Genomic DNA, 5,867 nt, shown 5'->3' on the forward strand with positions numbered 1-5,867 from the left:
AGGACACTCGAGTATTTGGGTATGGATTACAGGAAGGATTCACTACTTTCTACTTGACTATCCCGTCCCGCCCTGTGTTTTGAAGATCCTCACAGAGTGAAGCACTGGTGTGGAAACTGCACAAGGACAGCCGAGTCTCTGCCCTTCCTTTCCTTTGTTGTGAGTCTCTGTTCCCTCCACCGTGTCTCCCACTCCTTACTCCTGCCCAGCGCTCTGCAGGAACAGCGCCTGTGAAGGAATACGCAAAAGAATGAACAGCTCCCAGCAGGCCCTGGAGACAGGCCTGAAGGGCAGGCCACGAAAACCTGCAGCTCCAACCTTGTTGTCTTGGATAGTCTCCCCAAAATGTCTCGCAATGGTATTACAAGGGGACCTCGTTGTATATTTTGTGTCTTTTGTTTCTTTTCCCTTTCCATAACCCCAAAATCGATTAATTATCTTGTCGACATTATTTCACTCAACTTGTATTTTCCCCATAGCCTGTATATCTCTATTCCTATCTTACTGATAAACCCAGGGCTCCGGAGAACTAGTCACACACTGGTGATTGACAAAGCCAGACAAGAAACAAATCAGGGCTCAGCTTTGATTTTTTTTTCTTTAAAAATTTCATATAGGTGTACAATATCTCTTCATCATATCCCCCCAAACTCTCCTGTCCTGCCTCAGACAACACATCTCTGCCCCAGTTTCATTAGCTCATGCAGGTGACACTTAATGTGTCAACATAGATCCAAGAGAGCCCCCAGAGCAAAGAAAAGTGGCAGCTCCACACTGCCTGCCCTAGGGGCACTGATCTCTCCAAGTGGCCTCTCTCTCACCCGCCCTCGTCCCCACTTCCTGCTTAGCTACTGGACCTCACCCTCTGCCTAAGTCTGTGTAGACGTTCAAGTGACATGGGAGTAGAGGAGGTGCAGAGCTCAGAGCTGCACTGGGTTCTACAGCTATTTCTCACCCAAGCAAAGAATGCTGGTTTAAAATTGAAATGTGGCTATTTCTCTGAGCATAGCTAGCCTCAGGGTAGGAGCTCTGTCTGTTTAAGATCTGTGGAATGAAGAAATGCTAGCTAGGTAACTTAGAAACCCTTAAGGAAAGTGCAGTTTCAGGAAAGAATGGACAGAGACAGTGTCTGTCTGTGTTTGTAATCCTTACTCTAGAGAGGCAGAGACAGGGACTCCCTGTACAGCTGGTCTAGCCTATTCAGAAAGTCACAGGCCAAAGAGAAACTATCTCAAAACAAAGTTTCTAAGAAACTGTCTAAGAAAGAAGTGTCACTAGTTGGAGGGCATTGTCCTCCAATGATGGGACTGATGGGAACAGACATTAGCAGGTGACTTCCATGAAAATGAAAGTGAGTGAGGGAGGGGGATGAGGGCAACAACCTTGAGGACCCTAATTCGTGAGTATGCCTGCTAAGCATAGAGGAGAACGTTTGTGGACACAGAATTAACACGAGTCAGATTCCACAGTTGAGAAGAGTCAAGTCAATTCATGAGACAGGATGGGAAAGATACAGCTGCTGAGGGCAGGGCCAGGGACATGCAGAAGTTCCTGAAGCCAGCCAACCTTTATGACAATCCAAGAGCCTCTGCAGCACGCTGGCTGTGCCCTGGACAAGTGTGCTAAGTCGCATGCTGGTGATTAATTCAGACTCTCACAGTTTCTTCAAACACGGAATGAGGTTATAATTGTAAAACTACATTACAGAGTGGTTAAGAGCATACACCTCTCACAAAGAGGAGCAGAGGTCAGTTCCTAGCCCCCAGTCAGGCAGCTCACAAAGACCTGTAACTCTAGCGCCAAGGAACCCAGTGTCCTCTTCTGGCCTCCTTAGACATTTGTATTCACATGCACTCACACACACATAACATAAATTTACTTTTTAAAACCTGGTAAAAGATATAAATACATTTTTAATGTATTGTGTAATGTGTGCACATTTCAGAGGACAACCTGTCCCTCCTAATCCATCCATTTGGTGGTATAGGTTTTGTTATTTTGTTTCTGTTTTGAGATAGTTTCTCTTTGGCCTGTGACTTTCTGAATAGGCTAGACCAGCTGTACAGGGAGTCCCTGTCTCTGCCTCTCTAGAGTGAGGATTACAAACACAGGCTAACATACTTGGACTTAAAAAAAATATTCTCTGTATGAAACTTGGGTTTGTAAGTGAGAGTGTGTCTACCAAGTGGAGTTATTAGGCTGAATCTCACACTCACCCTCCCCAGGCTGATTTCCTGATGGTCCTCCTTCTGAATGCCTAGCCCAATCTCAGACAATCCGATACAAGAGGACTTTTCCTATTCTCCCTGAGCACAGCTTGTGACTATGAATCAAAGAAAAAGTTGTGACATGCACATTTATTCAATGGGACCTCTTGACTCATTTTCTAATCCATTTCCCACCTTGTAATCATAGGCTGAAGTCTTGTTTTCCCACAGAAATATTAGTTTTTGACTGAAGTCCCAAAGAACAGAAATGTCATTTAGACTATCCTCTTCATGTTTGTATCTCTCTGTGTGTCTCCATTTCTCTGTCTATGTGTGCGTGTGTGTAATTTTTGTTTGCTTTTTCAACCTAGCAAAAATGATACAGCCACACCCCAGCGCACTGTTCTAAAGAAGGTAAATCCCTTGAAGTGACCAGATTCCAGAGCGGTGGAAGCCTAGATCTGGAAAGGGAAGGACATAAGCAGGAGAATGCTGGCATCCATCCCTTCCCTCTCATTCTAGACCACTGAGTGCCCTGTCCTTTGAGGAATCACCCCACAGGCTGTAGCTTTCCCAACACTCCTTTATTTGCTATTTTGTGGTGCTGGAGTTGAAACGCAGTGAATCACATATGCCAGGTCAGGTGCCCTGCATGGTCGCTCTGTCTTTAACCTGCTGTGTGTGGCTTCTCTGTTTGGGGCTTAAGGTCTGCTAATTCCTCTTCGCAATGTTAAATCACCAGGTAAAGCCCTTTATGTTTCATTCAGAAATGACAAGACTGAAGAACCCAGTCGCCTTAATTTCTTTCACCCTGCTCGCTGTCGTAATCCCTGTTACAAACACTGCAGCGGCCCTGGAGTAGTCCAGTCGCTTCTCCCACGCCCCGCGGGTACAGCAGGACTTCACTGTCTGGGGTCTGAAGCCCTGAAGTCTCAACCTGAAGTCTCCAGAGTGTCTCGGATTGAGACTCCCAGTCGGGAACCGGGAGTCCCGCTTTAGGGTCTGATTTAGCAGGTATTTAGACAGCTCAAGGAGAATTGACCAGGTAGGTATTTTGGACGGTCAACTTACTGTGGATTTGGAGGTAGTCAGACATCTGATTCATGTCATCTGCCACTTAACGGGATAGGAAATTGTGTTTATTCATAACTTCCCAGCCAAAGGACCAGGCTCAACATTTTTGTGGAACTCTGTTCCCATTTCCCAAAGGAACTTATCTTTGTAAAATGTCATGATTAAGCTAGCTGTGCTCAAGAGCCACACCTCGGCAGAGACTCAATAGTTCTGAAACGGCGGTGGATAAGACACCCCAACGCAACTCATGGGGTTTGATGGAAGAAAGTTTGGGGATAACTTCAGAGAAAGTGTCGGCTGCGCGCGCACAGCTCTTCTAACCGTGGAGAATACCTGGATCGATACCCGGGAAAGGGCCGTGTTGAGATGAAGACCCGGCAGAGCTCCTGCACCGGCCGGCCGGGACCTCGGCCCCGAGGGTCCTGACAGCCTGGCGGTGGGCAGTTTGCGTTCAAAGCGGAGCGCTGGCTGCTGCGGTTGCTGGGAGATGCGCGCCACGCGTCAGGGGTCGCGCTTCTAAGAATTCTCCTTTGTTCGCGGTTGTTGCCGCAGCAAGGCCACCAGTGAAGGAACTGGAGCTCTGGGGGTCCCTGGTGAGCAGGATCAGCCGTGTCTTTTCATCAATAGTTCGCTGAGGAAGTAACGGCTGGGAAGGGGGAGGTGATGCCAGGCCTTGGCCCTGTCACAGGAGGTGGCGGGCGACTTGGGAGTCACAGACATTCGGTGTCACCGAAGCTCCCGGTCGCGGCAAGCAGAGGGCAGGCTCAGACATCACGATGGGGAGACTTCAGGCCGAACGGTCTCAACACCCAGGCAGGAGGGAAATCCAAGCATGGGTCCTGTAAGTGGTCAGCGCCACCTCCGTTCTGGCCAGTGTGTCACTTTGGGTTTGTCCCACTTGTCGCCAGGGCTCTGCAGACACCCAGACCCAAAGCGCCCAAGGTAAGTAGTTTCCGGGCGACCTGAAAATACTCACATCAAAATCTCAAGCTCTCGACTCCTCTGGGGCTTCCTTAAAGGCGGACGGAATGGACCCGGGAGGCCTCGCTGGAATTCACACACCGACGGGACAGCCCACTCCCTCCTTTGGGCGTCCCCCCTGAAACAGCCCGCAGTCGCCGCGAAGCGCAGGAACACCCCAGACTTCTGGAACACCCACCGGGCCGGGGCGGACGGCGAGTCCCCGCTCACGCTGAGCGGAGTTTGGCATCGCTCCGACGTGAGACAAGCGCGGACGCGCCGAGGGGTCGGTGACGGGCAAGGCCTCTCCGGTCCCGGACTCCGCCGGCGGCGGAGGCTCTGCGGACCGCGGCAGCGCCGCCGGCCGCCAACAGCGCAGCTTTCCTGGCAGCTCAGACACCAAACCTCTCATCCCGGTTGGAATCCCCGTGGGAAGACTTCCAACAGTCGTTAGCGGGCAGCAGGAAGAACTGCGCGGCAGAACTCGGTCGCCGCTAGGAGGCGGCTTGGAGTTTGTGCGTCTTCCGAGCGGGTGGGCTAGGCTGTATGTCTAGGCAGGGCCGGTATGTCTGGGTCCCATAAACAAACCGCAGCCAAGACACTGCAACATGACATTTGTCGCTCACGCACAAGGTTTTCTTTCTGGTCAGAGAAACTTTCTACTTAGAACAAAGCGAGGTTCGTACCTTTTTCCAGGTTGAAGAAAAAAAAAATTTTTTTTATTATGAATTGCTTTTTGACCTATCTGGTGAAGGTGATGGGGAACCATTTCTCAGCTGGCCGGTTAGCTCAGTTGGTTAGAGCGTGGTGCTAATAACGCCAAGGTCGCGGGTTCGATCCCCGTACGGGCCAGACCGTAAAAGTAAAGTCTTTTTTTTTTTTTTTTTTTTTTTTTTATAAACGGGCCTGTCATAAAATATTAAAAAGAGACAGATGTGCCTACACCTTCAAAGTATTCCATCTCACCGGGGTTTTGTTTCGTGGTTTAGGGTCCTGAAAGCACAGATGGAGTAGAGAACCAGAAGGAATAAAATCTGGAAGTGTGGGAAACAGCACTGAATACCTGGGTCTGTCTCCATGACACATTTTCTGTAGTGCCCCTCCTCACCAGCCACACTGACATCACCAGCTGACTTCCTCCAAAGCTGTGCGCATTAGAAGGCTGGTTAATGCTCCTGGAAGAAACCCAGTCCTGGCCTCTCATTGCCTCTTCATTTCTGTTTCCTGCCTTCTGCTCACTGCGAAATGTCGGCTTCAGAACCCCAAGCTGTGCCCAGTGCCCAGCTGCTTAGTGAGGTCCAAAGCATCTTCTGGCAGAGATCTTTCCTGACAGTTTTCTGAACCTGAGTGTTGTCCCTTCCAGAGCTCCCAGGAAGCCCAGCACAGGTCTGTGTGTGGCATTTACATGAACCTTTTAGTGAGCTCCCCATTACATTAGAGGAGGCGAATATCAAGATGTGTGTAATGCAATAAATCAGATGTTCTCAGAAATTTCTCCAAACTTCTCTAATTAAAGTCCTGGGAACCAAATTAGGGCTTTACACACTAGGCAAGCACCATGCCACTAAGCCACATCCCGGTCCTTACATACTTTAAAAGTCTGTTCAGTGAATTTGAGCTCTGAAG

The 5,867-nt window shown here is 49.4% G+C and overlaps 1 non-coding gene across 1 annotated transcript; it reads left to right on the top strand.

The window, feature by feature from the left end:
- Positions 1–5,019: 5,019 nt before the first annotated feature.
- Positions 5,020–5,093, top strand: Trnai-aau (transfer RNA isoleucine (anticodon AAU)). The gene has a single exon. It is a non-coding gene; the product is annotated as a tRNA-Ile (tRNA).
- Positions 5,094–5,867: the final 774 nt, after the last annotated feature.

This window comes from Psammomys obesus, unplaced genomic scaffold (assembly GCF_907164565.1).
Source record: "Psammomys obesus unplaced genomic scaffold, mPsaObe1.curated_primary_1811, whole genome shotgun sequence".
NCBI classification, from domain to species: Eukaryota; Metazoa; Chordata; class Mammalia; order Rodentia; family Muridae; genus Psammomys; species Psammomys obesus.